Raw genomic sequence first — 16,488 nt, 5'->3', positions numbered from 1 at the left:
GACAGAATTTAAGAGCAGGCAGTGTTGAGGCCCTCTCAGCTCGCAGAGATAAGTCACATTCCCCCCTGTGGTTCAGGCTGGATCTTGGGATAACCAGACCCAACTGGTCAGTGGACATGAGTAACCTTGTTGGGAGGTTGGAGCTAGCCCATCGAATGATTTGTAAGCAAACAGTTAAGTGAAAATCAATCTGAAACCATACAGAGGGCCATAGAAAAGAGGCCAGTGCAGGGGAATTGAGCTCTTGGCCGTGTGCTTATGTGAAAAAAAATCATGGCAAATAATTACCAAGATGACATAATAGCATGTATTCTTCTTCCAGAGTCATTAAGCAATACAAAGGTCTTCAAGCTCCACAAGTGGGACCAACCCCACAGTTTAAAAGTGAGGGGATTATGTAACGATTGGCTAAATGAAGCCTATGTTAATTTTCCATTTCTACTTATACCACTATCTGCTTTTTTTTGGTAAAGGATACGTTTACTACATTTAGTTAGCTTTAGTTCTTCAAATTTCTGTACAGCATAAAACGGTTAACCTAGCAGAAACAGGCTTTATTAGACATGCAAGTGTTTTAGCAGCTAACCAGGAAGCAAACTCCATGAATATATAGAATAACCTGTTCTGGTCATAATCTGTAATCACATCAGATACATTCTGCCTTGCCACTGTTGCTTAACATACACACTATCATTTTGTGAATGCGTAGCTGTACGTCTATGCCTGTTTGTCAAGATTTGTGTGTGCTTGTGTGTGGCGTTTCCTGTGAGGCATCGTTTTCTTTTATCGCTGTGTTGACACATGTGTGCTCACCCTTAAAACTACGTGGGGGGGAAAAAAAACAATGTGCAAATCATACGTCATGCTACGGTTGCTGCATGGAAAGACAACTCCCCACTATACACTATACACACACTCTGAGAGACTTCCCAGCATTCAATGGGGAGCGGTATAGGGCACTGAAGGTGAGAGTTGGCATTCTAGATAGAAAACATGTAAACTGATTGTGCCCTTGAGAGAAACGAAAAGCTACAATGGTTTGTGTTTATTATTCCAGCTTTTCGTTGATGCAATTTTAGAATTTGATCATTGCAAATCATGAAAAATGCTGTTTTCAGAGACACGTTTTTTATTCCCCTCTGCAAAGTAAAATGGTTTGCCCCCACTTGTGGTCAGTTTATTAAGCCAAATGTTCATTTCTAAAAATATCATGTTGACAGGAAGGGGGCGGGCCCCATTTTGCAGGTGGCAGGCATTTAAACAAAGCACTGGCTTCACACTCAGCAGAGTCACTAAGAAGCATGCCATCCGTAGCTCCGGAAACAATAACAGTGTCGCTCAGGGACTTCTTTGAATCCCCTCCTAACCCCTCCTGACCATCCAGGTTAAAAACTCAAGGAGAGGAAAACGAGGGGAAAAACTCATTCCTCTTGATAAGACATGGCTGCTTAGAAAATTCAAGAGGCCTTTGCAAGTTGTTCGACTGTCTGATGGAAAAGTACAGGTCTTTGGCCTGCCACCCACACGCCTAATCATCATCTGTATGGGAGCATCATCCTCCTGAGCCGCTGCTCTGTGTATAGAATTAGCACAACTCAATTTGAGAAAAACAACTGGCGCATGACGTTCCATCGCACAAATCCCTGTTTGTGCAGACACTCTCACGAGGGGCGACTTCTCATTATGAGTGGTGACACAGCAGAAAAAACAAGTCGGGGAAGGACACTGGAATATTGTGTTCTCGATCCAGGTGTTTTGAGAAATTAAAGCCTTTTTTCTTAAGTACAGGTTATTAAGTAAAGGATCTACACAGCTTTCTGCCAAGAACAGTTTTGATTATTTCACTAACTTCATGTTTTCCTCATCTGACCTTAAACCCTGTTGTACAGTCCCTGCTGACAGTTACACCCATAACTTCTCTGATAATTGCACAGTTTTTGTTGTTTTGCCTGTCTACACCACCACAGTGGATTTCATACAATCAATATATGACTGAACGGCTGACTTTCAACTTTAAGTCAAGGGGTTTAACTAAAGTACTGTATTTACTATTTAGGGCATTTTTATATGCAATAATTGTCATTTGAGGATTGCTGCTAATATTTTTATAATTTAGATTAAAATTAGTGCTGTCAGCGTTAATCTCGTTAAAATGGCGTCAACGCCATAACCGCATTACACGGCAAATCTCCGTTAGCGAGTTCACCCCGTGCATGGGGCTGCACAGCACTAACGCATTAACGAGCTAACGCGTTGACGCCGTGCAGCCGCACGCACCGGGCGATCCGTGTTAACTCGCTAACAGAGAATTGTTGCGTTAATGCGGTTGTGGCGTTAACGTCATTCTAATGAGATTAACGCTGACAGCACTAATTAAAATCCTTTGAAGTTTGTTGCCTGAAGTCTAGAAGCCCAGGGACATCACTAAATGTTTCTTCTCTTGAGATGATCTGGAAAGCCTTTATTGCAGCCACCTTACTGCATGTTTGTGGGTCTCCCTCTCCATTTAGTTTTCTATTTAATAACTGGAAAGTGTGCTCTATTGGTTTGAGATCCGATGACTGCCTTGGCCATTGAAGAATATCTTGTTTCTTTACCTTAAGAAACTCATAGGATGCTTTTGCAGTATGTTTTGGGTCATTATCCATGTGCACTGTGAAGCAATGTCAGATGGTTTTGCAGTTTTGAGTATAGCCCTGAACACTTCACTGTGCAATTCATTAACAAGGTCCGCGTCAGGTGTCAGGTGAACCAGGACACTCTGATGATAAGTGGGCTACAGGAGCAAGAAAACATAAATGGAAGAGGGCCAAAGCCATGGCCAACTACCAAGACTTTGTGAAGTACCCTCTGAAAGTCTCCTAGAAGAAGTGAATGCAGTATTACAGACAATCTCTACTGCGACCATCATTGAAACCAACCAGCTGATATACACCACAGCAACAGTGATCCTTGAGATGCTTGGCTACAATATAAACGCCTGCAAGGAGCAGGACCCTCCCTGGAGAAGGAGACTAGAGGCCAGACTAGATCACAAATACTGTAGATTGCACTAAAAGGTATAGAAAAAAGTGCTTGCTTAAATTAAACCTTGGCACACATGCTAGACGAAGAGAAATTCACTAACTATCAGAACCGCAGAAAGGTGTGGTAAAGAAAGAGGTTCTTTAGAAATACAACAAGCTGAGGCCTTAGAAACTGCCAAGCAATGACTAACAGCCTTGGCTAGCTGCCTAAAGAGGTATACCAGAGACAGAAGCCAGGAGAATAAACCAGATTTTCTGCTCTGAACCACCCAAGGTGCGCTTTCAGCGGGAACAGCCCCACCGAGGCTTTAGACAGAAATGCCGGAAGAGCATATGGGAAAGGGACGCAACGCCTATCAACAGTGCTGTGGATAGTGCATCTAAGAGCAGAGCACAGAGACTTTTCGATTCTATGATGTAAAATCCACTGTGGTGGTGTACAAAGGCAGAAGTATAGAAAATTGTGTCTTTGTCGAAGAAATTATGGACCCAACTATCACTGAACTTAATCTCCAATGTGTTTAGCTCAACAAAGCATTCAGACTATGACTCTGCTTGCTAAATTGGCTGGATGGAACAGGTCATAATAAATAAATAATAAATCTGATAAAGAATTATATCAGAAAGACTAAACCTAAAATTTATACTAAAGTTGCTTGTGTATAAGTAAATACAAGTTTTTAAACAAGTGGCTGTTTTACCTTCCTGGTTCGTGGTCACTGGCTGGTGTTTATTAAAGGACAGGAAATGTTATATGTGACTAAACCCATCTATACCCTTAGCACTCTTGAATGGTAACTCCCACAAAGGTTTGTTCTTTCCATATTCACAGTGTTACTGATTGAACTGTCATAATAAGAGCTGACATTTAAATGGAATGAGAAGGACAAAGCCACTTCTACTAGTAAATATCCTTTCTGCTGAAGGATCTTTGAGCAATATATATATTGGCTTCCCACTGGTTCGGGGAAGGCAAAAGACTAAGGGACCAATCATATTTGCTCATGTGAACAGTGAAGGTAGCTAGAAGCTGTTTCTGTAAGTCACATGAGGACAAAGATAGCTGATGTCTATTTTGGTGTCCCCGTTGCCCCTGTTGATTCCTTGTATTTATTATATTACAAATAGTGAACATTTGCATTGTTGCACATAACCATTTTTAAATGTAGTAATTAAAATAAACGGAGAGCTATTCGATACTACAAATCAGTGCCAAATCAGAAATATTCTGTTTTAAATCTGACGAGTATTTACAATCAGTAGTTGTGGTAACCTTGAGTACAGCGTATATAGCCAGGATAAGGTGTTCTGCCTGTCAGGGTCCACTAATTACTTTTCAGGCTTTCTCCCAGCTGCACCAACCTCTAAAGGAGAGGGAAAAAATAAAACAAGTATCACATTATCACAGTATTACCAACTAGGAAAGGAGGCTAAAGTTCATTTCCTTAAAATAACCCCAGAACCACAGGGCGAAATATGTGAACATATGACAGTTTTAAACCTGCTCTTGTGAATATTTTTATGTTGTCAAAGGAAAAGATGAGTGACTAGAGACATGTGGACGATGCTGTCATTGAGGAAAAACAAAAAAATGTACTCTCCTTTAAACCTTTATTGTCTTTGAGCTCATTGTTTCAGTTTTAGAGTCATAGTTTCAGTCTCATTGACTCTGTATTAGTGTTAAAGTCCTGAAAAATCCCCTGTATTTGTCAGCCTATAGACAGCAAGTAGCTGATCTATCCATTATACTCCCACTTTGTGTCATCAAGAAGTTATTACTAATTAATTATTTCACTTTCCTTTATCTTAACAGACAAAACAGACACTGTTAATCCAGATTACAAATATGTCACACCAGATTGCTCATGAATCATTCTTTTGTCTGTCGAGTTTCCAAACAAAAATAAGTCTACCCACAGGATAGCCCATGCTGCGCTGTAACTGACAAACTGCATACGTCCCCTGTTTTCTCCACACACGTGTGGATCGTGACCGGTGGGCTCTCCGACACAGCCGACTGTTTATGGCCTGTTTGGGTTCATCAGAGCCAAACATCCACATCAGGAAGGGGAGCAGGGGGTGAGCTTTTGAATATAAACAGCATCTTCAGCCATCAAAAATGTGCCCCCGGACCTGTTAGTGAGCGGAGCCCTGAAAAATAGACATCAGACATTGCATAATATCTTATGTAACAAGCCTCAGAAATTAATAGATGGGGCAGAGAGGCGGAAGAATTGGGAAATTATGCCATGGCCTTGCAGTATTGTATCGGTGCCCTGGCATGAGGGGCACACAGGAGGGCTCAAAGGATTTTAGGGGGGAATGTCAACTGCTTGATGAGAACAGAACGTTTGAAGAGTTTCAGACTTTCAAGATAGATTAAAAATTCACAAATTATTAGACTAAGCGTCTTTTAGACTAAAACAACCTGATGCTTTTTCCAGTAATTCCAAGTCTTTTGGTTCATCATAGGTTGATAAATTCCTGACTAGTTAAGATAAAAACATGCCATAAGAACAGAGTAAGATAGGAAATGTGATCTATACCTTGTTAAACATTTTAACTCAAGACTGAGTTTGAGTTAAGAAGAAACTTGCTAGTTTCCTGTCTTTGGTTTTAGGCCAATGACAGTTCTCCACACCAAGGGAAGTGGGGTGATTGGTATTGATAACAATGCATCGAAGTGATGTGGTGCAGCACATGCATGCTTGTGCAGAAAAGGGAAGCATTGTTTTTGAAATTTTATTTTGACACTAGCAGGGCTGGCTTCTGCTTTAGTAAGACCAGAAGGGAAGTTTTAACTAATCTAACCCATAGCAAGCCTGAAGACTTTGTTTTTCATGATAATGAGTGGTGCAGATTGAACAGTATAAAGTGGCAAGTGTAAAAGATTTTGATGAATTGACGGCTCAAGGCATCTGCTAATGAAAACAAACTTTGAACTTGGAGCAATTTCTATGTCTTTAAGTTACTACTACTCAGTCACCAAGCCTAGAGACTGAAATCTGACCCTCTTGGCAACCACTGGTCAGTCAGGAATAATGTGTATTCACCAACTGCTTTGCAAATTGTGAATTTAACTAAACTTCGTGATTCCTTTGGTCAGATTGCCATAGTCTCCTCCAGTTTACATAGAAGATGCATACTTGGCACTTAAGCGTGATTGAGATTTCTATCAGAAATTTATTTTTAAACCAGAAATTCCTTATAGCCCGACACTGTAACCTTTCCACACCATGGGGTATGTGTCGACGTGATTTGTAGTTACATTTCTCAAGAGGTGCACATCAAGTTATGTAGAAGGTTGTGGCGTGGGGTTAAAATGGGGTTCAGGCTATAACGTAAATTACAACGTGGATCTGATGCAGAATATGTATTGAGCTTTGACAAAGGACATAAACCTATGAAAGAAATTTGTAATTACATAATTAGAGTTAAACATTATATTGTTAATTAACAACTCAAGTAATGTTTAGAATTAGGTAAATGTAGCAAGTGCATGATAATAATAGTGTAAGAATATGCATTACTATAACTAATAATATGTAAAAACTAATTTAGTTATGACACTGCCTTTTCTAATCTTAAGTGGTGTAAGTGTAACTGAACTGATATTGCAAATGCAAAGTACAACATCTGTAATGCGCATTTATAAACCCTTTCTAAAATGCTTTGCAATTAGGCATTCACATTTATTTAGCAGCACTTGATTCCTGAATAGAAAACAACATTAAATTGGTTAAATGTAGTTAACTCTAGGTGAATTAAATCTTTAACCACAACTCATGTGCAGGGTCTATGTTCTTCACACACAGCAGAATATATTTCCTACTTTAACTGCACTGTTTTCACTAATGCAAACTGATATCAACCTATGTGAGCTCAGCCTTAAATAGCTGATAGCATTTTATTTTTGCATTGAATGAAGATGTGTATTATTCTACACATAATATTATATATCTAAAAGGAACATTGGACAAATTATATACACATAATTTGCATGTTTTGAAGCATTTTAGGATCAAATCTGACAAGTGCTAAAATAAAAATTTAAAACAGCCTATTATACCAAAATATTCAACAAAACTGTATGAAACAAATTTACCATATGGACACACTGCATAATCAAGGAATTTATCTTCTGTCAGATAAAGCTTGACATATACATATGCAGTTTTACAGGGGGTGTGGATTTCATGCCAGCAGATCTGATTTTGTTTCCTAGTACTATTGCACAACTTTATTTGGTCTCACGTGTGCAGTACATCTGAGCAGCCTACACTGACGTTCAATTAATTAAATGTGAATTAACCAGGAATCTGATTACTATTATTTATGATTTTTTTTGTGCGACTTTCTTACCACAAGTGAGTCATAAATAAAGTTTTATCCTCTGTAAATCAATTATGTGCTTTGGCTCTTATGGTCAGAAAACACCCATCTGGATAAACATCTATTTGTAAGAGGTGAAGGGTCTTTGTCAGGGTCTCGCTTCTCGTCTTCAAACACTTCTTTTATGCTAAATCGGGAAGACAGATGTTAGATTTAACAAAAACACTCTGGGGTCCTACGCGTTTGCCCTCCCCTTTGATTTTTGTGAACATTGTTCAGCCGTGTCAAAACACAGATGTGGTTATTATTCAGAAAACAGGGTCTGACATTGAACAAGGGCCTGCAGGGCCTAAAAGTTCCAAATTCCAAATCTAAAGTTTTTATCTGTCCCAGCTCACGTGCAGTAAACTCAACCTGTCCCAGCGATCACTCCAGCAAAAGTTCAGAAAGTTGGCAAATGCATTTGTGCAATGTCTTTCTCAGTTTGTCAGTTACATAACGCAAGCGTTCGTTTGACTGGTTTGCTGAGTGGGAGTATTATCATGCAGCAACAGGTATGTTCCAGTCTAAAGTTTATCTAAGTTCTGTTTGCTAATATTACGATCCAAGTCCAAGTTATGAAGTTCAGCAGTATTTGAACAGAGAGGGTGGGATGGCTTTGAGCAAATAGAACTCTTATACCGTTGTTGGGCCAATCACGATAACCGATAAACGGGATACACATGTGTAACATCAAATCAAAGGAAAGGTCACACTGCTTTTAAATAGCTTATTAATATATACTTAAAAGCAGCCAGCCCTTTAATTGCAGCATGATAAAAAATGTGACATTTGTCTTAATTTGTAACATTTTTTAATCTATATTTAATTGTTGTTACTTTGTCACTTGAATTGTGCATGTGTATCCCACCACAGTGATCACTATTAATAAAATATTAATAATCAGTTTTATTCTTCCTTCTGTAACCACTAAAATTGATTGCTGTAGATTTTAGTCACAAGGTTTGTTGATATGTCCAAAGTAAATGTACCAATTATTGTTATTATGTACCAGCCGTGGTTACACCAGCCTCTTATTAGCAGGCAAACATCAAAGTAGCATAGCAGCATGTAGCTCTACAGCACAAATATTTTTAGCTCGTTTTTTTTGTTTAATATTTAAGCAAAAATCACAATTCTGAGAATCATGTTTTAGTATTTTCACCCTCTTTTCTTTTTCTGAAAGTTGTGAGTATAATATTATGTTTTACCTTCAATTAAAACTTAAGTGCTAGAAAGTTTATTATCATTTTTGCTAATTATTATCTTTCTGCTCAGCATTAGCACATTCTTCTTTACATGCTCAACAATAAAGAGCGATATTTATCATTATGTTTATGTTACTTATCCACTTTAGCAAGACTTTTGTTCTGCTTACCCCAGAGCAAAATCTCTTCCTTCTTAGCTAACATAAGGAAATATTTTGGTTTGGGGTTTTTTCCTCAGCTAACATTGCAGCTAACTGTTCATCTGTCATTTGCTAATAAGTAGTTGGCTTTTCTACATGGAAAAGAAACTGCCACACCAGACAGCAGAGGCATAAGAGGCATAAGTCAAACAAACCTAGTGATATGCTATGCTATAAATTGCCGTTTTCCATTGAAAGTATGGGCAACTGTAGCAATCTTCTAGCAACCAAATCTGTCACAATGAGTTTTTGGTTATACTATGTTCAACACAGGCATGTCGATACCTGTGAGATTGCTTATATGGTGTTTGCCACACTGCAAACTGACATTATGTGTGTTTTCAACGTTATACAAGTCACAAAGAGCAGCACATTTCAGCAACATATAACAGAATTTTAGTAGTAATGTGATTAATTGTTTCACCTTGCTCTTAAATACATGCAGTATCTGTACTGCAATTGTTCAACATCGTCCATTATAAAGTGTTTAGTTTTAATTGTGTTTTGTTTCCTGCTTTTTAGATTTTGATTTTATTCTCCCATTTAAATCACCAGTAAATTCAGAAGCTAGGTAGTTGACATCAGGGAATAGACATTTTCCCCTTGTCAGCAGTGATTAGCAGGAAGTCCCAGCCAGTCTTTAGGCTTGTGTGATTGGGCCTCAATGTTCTATGAAGACGTTTGGAAGGAATATTTTATATTTTAAGAGTTATTATTTGAATGAAAGTATGAATGAACCACAAAGCCTAGCATTTTTCAAAGGAGAAGATCCTGTCACAATCTGCTGTAAACAGTTAACTAACCATCAGCATTCATTCCTTTTCAGGTAGGAAAGAACAAAGGTCATTACAGTTCACTTCTAAGATTCTATGTAATTCATTTTGTAATTTCAAAAGCTAAAATAAAAATTGGCCTTGAAAATGTTAGTTCTTTAGATCCATTGACTGCTATTTATAAAGGACTAATTTTCCTCGTGGTAACCGCATCTAAACATAGAAGGCACTTTTAGGTTCTGTTTCTCTTCTGAAAACAAAAGAAGCACATGATGGGAGTGTTATGATGAGAGTGTTATGATGAGAGTGGCTGGATGGCTTTGAAGCCCAATTTTCTTTGTTTCTCTAAACTGTTTGCTATCAGTCTCAGGTGGAATTGCTGCGCTGGCTTCTCTCACTGGGTCCGCCTCTGGGCAGCATTTCCCTATAGTTCCCTCCTTCATACACCTGCTTCACATTTGCGATCGAGTGCTGGGTATATCTGGCTGGTGGATTCACCAGTTCTTTGCAGGTTTGTTACAAATAACAGGTAATGAAGGTGGCTCAATGGGCGCCATGATGGTGATGACAATCTGTTTGTTTCCTCCCAGTTACCTGTCTGAGCTGTTGTGGAAACTTTGGCTCTTTGGAAATACAAACCTCCTCCATGACTCCATTCACCTAGAAAACAAGTAAGGCTGACACAGTTTTCACCTCTGTCAACAGTGTCCCACTACTGGACTGCTTTTAGCTCCCTATTTAAAGGCAGTGCTCACTAATGAACTGCAGAACCTCCCGACCATCTATCCACTACTTCTTCATTCAGTCGTTGTCAATAAAATAAATCTTAAACTTCCCAGCTGTTCTTTGAGTCTGCTCTCTGGGTCTACAATTAGCCACATTATTACAGGAAGCAGTCATCTATAAAACTGAATAAATCTCATTCAACCTTTATGATCCTGTACATTAAACATAAAAGTTTTTAATTAAATGTATTCGTGTCAAGGTGTCAACTTTTGCACCATATCTATTTATAAACGGCATGTTGCAATTAGAACGTCGCTCATGTGTGCCGGTTTTGTTTTTAGATACAGAATGTAACCCGCAGCTCAAAGGCTCTCAAATAGTTGCAGCTCTGCTATTGAAATCCATTTTTAGGTCAAGTCCCAGACATGCACTCCTTTCCATTAATCTGAGAGCATTTGATCAGGTCAGCTTCATGTCCGAATGTGCACACTTGTCGCTCTTCTATAAAATTAGCGACTACAATCTTACAAGGTTGATCTGGCACAGTAAAACTATAGTAACATTTATGTGTCACTGTCAGCACAGCACACGTCACATTAATACGATTACAACTGCAGGTGTCCTCTGCTCAAACTAGTTTAAAGGGAGACTAATATTTTTTTAAAAAGCAAATATTAACAGATGCTGCCCTGGACAAAGCCTGAACGTGGTGCATCAGGCCGTTTTTTCCACATTTTGGCAGCAGCATTGTTTCATAAACATAAAAGTGCAACAGTCTGGCACACGCAGAGCTTCTAAAATCCCATAATGGTAACTTGGCTTAGTTCATCAGTGTTGTAGGTGTGTTTGAACGAAAGCATGAGGAGCATAAACATAATCTATCAAATCCCTGCGCTATGCGTGAGTAAGTGTATAGTCTCTGAGTTTCATACAGGTGGATTCTGCCTGGCCTGCAGTGCTTGTTTGATCACTGAAAATGTGGCACATACTTTGAGTTTAACAGTCTTACTTGAACTGTTATCACCTAATGATGGTCAACATTGCAAATATATTTATGTAATATACATTACATTTACAATAAAACGCTTTAAATATATGGTACCAAAACTTTACTTCAATTCAACATTCGCCTCAAGGTCCTTTATACTGTACATTCAAGACCCTACAATTATACAGAGAAAACACCAACAATTAAATGATCCTCTATGAACAATCTCTTGGTGACAGTGGGAAGGAAAAATACCCTTTTAACAGGAAGAAACCTATGGCACAGCCAGGTTTATGGAGGAGCAGCTATCTGCTTTAAGTGTCTGAGGGTATAAAATATTACTATTACACTGTACTAAGTGTTGAAGCATTGATGATGAGTTGTAGATGATATGATGATGATGATGCTCACCCAAACTCCTACCTCTTATCCCGATGTTGTTGACATCTGCTCTGCTGTGTTATGTTCCTACCTTGTGCTTTTATTAGCTAATATCAGTAAGTTAGCGGCCACTCATCTGCACTGCAAAGATGGCAGTTTTGCAGTGACCATAAAGATGCATAGCATAACCAACATGCACAAACTACAACAAACATAGCATTCGAACACCAAACGTCCAGAAATGCACATGGTGAATGCAGTATTAAGGTAGGTAGGTAGGCAATATTTATGCAGTTTCATTAAGATCTGACTTCTTCCTCGTTTGCTCTCTCCTTGGCTCTCCTCTCAGTGAGCATGAGCGTGTGTCTTCCAGGAATTGGCCCAGGCGCACCTGTTTTCCATCTGTAGTCACTGGCAATATTTAAACCCAGCTTTCATCTCCACGTTTCGCCAGATTGTTAACCTACTTCATGTGGCTGTGAAGTGCAGGCCGCTTGCATTTCAGATTTATGTTCTACTTACCTGCTGTTAACTTGTGCTTTCACTTACCTGCTTCTCTCCTCCTACTCTTGGAATAGCATACACATCTACATACCTGCCTGACCCACTATCATCCCAGACTAGGAGTCAACCATGTATCATCGATAGAGGACAGAAAGGAAAGACACTTCTGATTCAGTGACGAGTTACTTACCTGAATAAAACATTCAGGTGACTGCAGAAACTTGTCTGATTTTCTAACAAGAAGCCTACCTGAGTGGCTTATTCACGTTTCTGAGACATCCCAGGAGTATCACCTGTTTCTTTGTCGTAAAATTCTCACCTAAGTTGAACACCCAGCTTTTAAGAAGCTCCATGGTTAACTTCTATTGCTTTTGTAAAACCATCTTTGCTTTTTTTATTAAACGTTATGAATCTGTGATCAGCGATCTGCGTGTGTGTCCTCTGTGCGAATAGTGACACTAAAAGTTATCTGCATGTGTTTTACCTGCACTTTAACAGCGTGGAGAACCCAGCAATGTTCTGTGCCTGAAAAGGAACTCGGAAAAAGTAGGTCATCTGGCTTCATGTTCATACACGTGTTGCACTGTTGGGATGTGCAGTTTATAATATCTGCCTGCAAATCCTCTGGTCTCAGATATAGCTGCTCCATGGACCAGCTATCGTGTGACAATAGTTCACATGAACTTGTTACCTGACAGAAAAAGCCAAAGTGATGTAGAAGCGGACGAAGATGCCAACTTTTGGATGGTTAACTCGTTGAGGTATTAGAGACTTCTTCAGGGGACTTACTTACCTGCTGACAGATGCTCCGTCTAATTACTGCCAGTGTGGTTCAAGTATTCATAATCGCTGTCAGCTGAAATGAGCCGACTCTCATGAGATGATTTATAGCATTTCTGTGCTGTTATTCAAAACATGAGACAACACATGACACGTAGCACCAAAAAGGGGGAAAAGCATGTCGAGCTGGCCTGTAACACCACACACAACTATTTCTGACCTCAGTGGGCACGTTGGCTAATAATAAGAAGGCATAATAAGAATAAGAATAATAAGAAGCTTATTTTTTAATGCAATCAATCACCCATGCTATTCCAAAATATTGTTCTGCCCACTGTTATCAGCTGTACTGCGCATATAATAAAGAAAACTATCACTTGTTGCCTGCTTGTTGCCACATGAATGCCTGCTGAGAGGTGAAACCTGAAGGCGGATAAAGTCGAACCAACATCAGCTTCCTCTTTCCATCCTGTAAATACGGAGCAAGGATGTAGCAGAGAACAGCAGGTCAACAAAGCACACTTGGAATGTTTTCATAAACAGACGTGTTCAGTGTGTCGTTTCGGTGATGTTTGACGATAATGAGCTTTCAAATGTAAAACCAAAACATGCACAAAGGTGCACAGCAATAAACTTGAAGTGACAGCTGATGAAAGTCAGTTAAATGAAGAAAATGGCCTATCTATATAAAAATCCCCACTCACCACTGTAAGCAGTCTTCCTTCATGCTCGGGTCCTCTACCATAAGCCCGGGAGGTTGAGGGTGCTGCACAGTATCTTTACACTTCTTAGGACTGTGCGCTTCTGGACGGAGAGCTCAAATGTCATTCCTAGTATCTGCTGGAGCCACTCGCCTAGTTTGGGTGTCGAACAAGCTATAGGTTCATGTAACCCCTTCTGCTGGGATTACTTGTGTAGTAGCATTCCAACAGCTCCCTATTCCCATCCCTTGTCTACGTTCTTGTTCCAGTAGCCCACTTCTCATCAATGTGCCCTGATTCCTTAACACCTGATGTGGTACTTGTTAATCTAGGAGATGTTCGAGCCAGCATGGCATCCTGTATGGTTTAGGTAGCATGGGGGGCCTAGCCAGATGGACATCATGGTCGAGATTGGTATCCCCACCCTGTTCTGCTATATATATATATATAGAGAGAGAGAGAGAGTGAGAGAGAGAGATAGAGAGAGAGATATTGTACATATATAGCTAAGTTATCTGGCAGATAATTGTTTGTAATGAAAGACAGACAGAGAGTACCGCAAACACTGGAAGAAATATTGAAAGTCTACAAAATGTAAGAAAAACTGTTGAGTCCATTTCATATTGTTTTAAAATGTTTGCATTAAGTTCGATGTATTACATACAAACACACCATATTGTGAAGACACCCAGTCTCAATAGGCTTATCCAGTAATATCTCCTTTAAATCGGTCAAACAGTGTTTGGCCCAGTGATGAGGAAAAGATAGCAAAGAAGGTTTTCAGCAACAGACCCGTCGCATCAAGAAATTCTTTGACAAGTGGTTCCTATTTTATTTTCATGGAAGAAAAGGTGCTCAAACTGAGCACCAAAATGGGGAAGAAAGGTGATTTAAGTGACTTTGAATGTGCCATGATTGTTTATGCCAGATAGGCTGATCTGAGTCTTTCAAAAACTGCTGATCTGCTGGGAGTTTTCCACACAACCATCTGTGGTTTTTCTAGAGAATGGTCTGAAAAACAGAAATGAGTGGCGGTCAGTGTTGGTCAAGTTACTTGAAAAAAGTAATCGGTAACTAATTACCGATTACTTCCCTTAAAAAGTAATCCCGTTACTTACTGATTACTTATTTTCAAAAGTAATTAATTACTTAGTTACTTAGTTACTTTTTAAAAACACGATTTACAAACTGAATAGGTGATAAAGCAATAGATCTTTCAGCCCAATTCTACTTTTTCTACATAATCCATCATACAAAATGTAATCAAATGGAAAAGTCTCTTTTTAAAACTTGTTTTATTAGTTTTAACCTTTTAACTTTATGCATCAAGCAAAAATTTAATTATATGCAACATTCTCTGACTGGAAGAAATTTGTTAAACTTATTTTCTGCACATTCCAGCACATAAAATATTTTTTTGTGTGTGTGTGTGTGTGTTTACACTCACTCTTTCAAATAGATGCAAGTAAAACACAGCAGAAAATAAATAAAGTCAAAGACTAGCGGTCCTGTTGCTCTATTTTCACCTGTAAAGCAGGAGTGGCGTAGGCGGAGGTTTACCCTGGTGCAGGTGTGCTGAGAGTTTCTCTGTGAGTTTCCCATTACGTCATAGCGCACTCGGTGCTTGCTTGGAAGTTTAGGGGTGGGGGGGGGGGGGTTTCGCTTTAAAAAGAAGTTTTCATCCCACGCACAACGGACACTAATGTTTTTGTCACTTTTTATGGAATCTAACTCAAAGTAAGGTCAGTACTTCCACGCTTTGAATGCTGCAGCTCATACTCTCTCCCGCACCCATATAATCCATTGTTGATCTGCACACAGCTGTTGTCAGGAATGTCGCACTCGCTTACGTCACTGTTATGAGACATTCTCGCAAAAAAATCACGTTTTAGTAACGCAGTAACGCAGCGTTCCTACGGGAAAGTAACGGTAATCTAATTACCGTTTTTGCAATAGTAATCCCTTACTTTACTCGTTACCTGAAAAAAGTAATCAGATTACAGCAGATTACTGCCCATCTCTGGTGGCGGTGAGCGGCAGTGAGCGGCAGTTGGACAATAAAAGACCGGAAAAAACGCTGCCTGATGGGCTGAGTCTTAATTTCTGCTGTGACATTCAGAGTTTGCCATAAACAACATGAAAGCATGGATCTGTCTCCTGCTGCTGTAATGTGTAACGTGTGGGAGATACTTTGTTGGCACACTTTGCCAACTGAAGTTTTGTTCTAACGCAGCGGTCCCCAACCCCGGGCCTCGGACCGGTACCGGTCCGTGAGTCGTTTGGTACCGGGCCGCGAGAGTTGACGCTCAGGTGAGAAATGTATGGTTTTCAGGGTTTTTATCGGTTTTCAGCGTCATTTTGTTATCGTTTTTATCGTTAACTCGGTTTTCCTGGGTCTTTTCACGTGTGTTATGAATAAATCTTCTTTTTTTCGGTACCGGTACTAGTTTTATTTTGTTGTATTTATCAGCGACACCTTAAAGGCCGGTCCGTGAAAATATTGTCGGGCATAAACCGGTCCGTGGCGCAAAAAAGGTTGGGGACCACTGTTCTAACGTGCACTAACCAGTGTCACAGTCACCAGATCCCAATTTAATAGAGCACTTTTGGGATGTTACACGGGAGAGTCGCACCATGAACGTGTAACTGATAGATCTGCAGCAACTCTGTAATGCTGTCACACCAAAATCTGCCAGCAATATTTCCAACACCTTGCTGAATCCATCCCACAAAGGCTTAGATTTCTATGCCTGCTGTTAAAACTCACGACACTAAGATTTAATGTGTATTTGTGTAATATTTATTCCTTTTGGGGGGAAAGTAGTTAATG

General features: G+C 39.5%; 1 long non-coding RNA gene across 1 annotated transcript; it reads left to right on the top strand.

Annotated features, from left to right (window-relative positions):
* Positions 1–7,814: 7,814 nt before the first annotated feature.
* On the top strand, positions 7,815–12,595 carry LOC145421547 (uncharacterized). Its single transcript, XR_013902930.1, has 4 exons — positions 7,815–7,912; positions 9,943–10,089; positions 10,169–10,249; positions 12,252–12,595. It is a non-coding gene; the product is annotated as an uncharacterized LOC145421547 (long non-coding RNA).
* The last annotated feature ends 3,893 nt before the right edge of the window (positions 12,596–16,488 follow it).

The sequence above is a fragment of the Astatotilapia calliptera genome, chromosome 17, assembly GCF_964374335.1.
Source record: "Astatotilapia calliptera chromosome 17, fAstCal68.1, whole genome shotgun sequence".
NCBI classification, from domain to species: domain Eukaryota; kingdom Metazoa; phylum Chordata; class Actinopteri; order Cichliformes; family Cichlidae; genus Astatotilapia; species Astatotilapia calliptera.
This window is presented reverse-complemented; position numbering and strand designations above follow the sequence as displayed.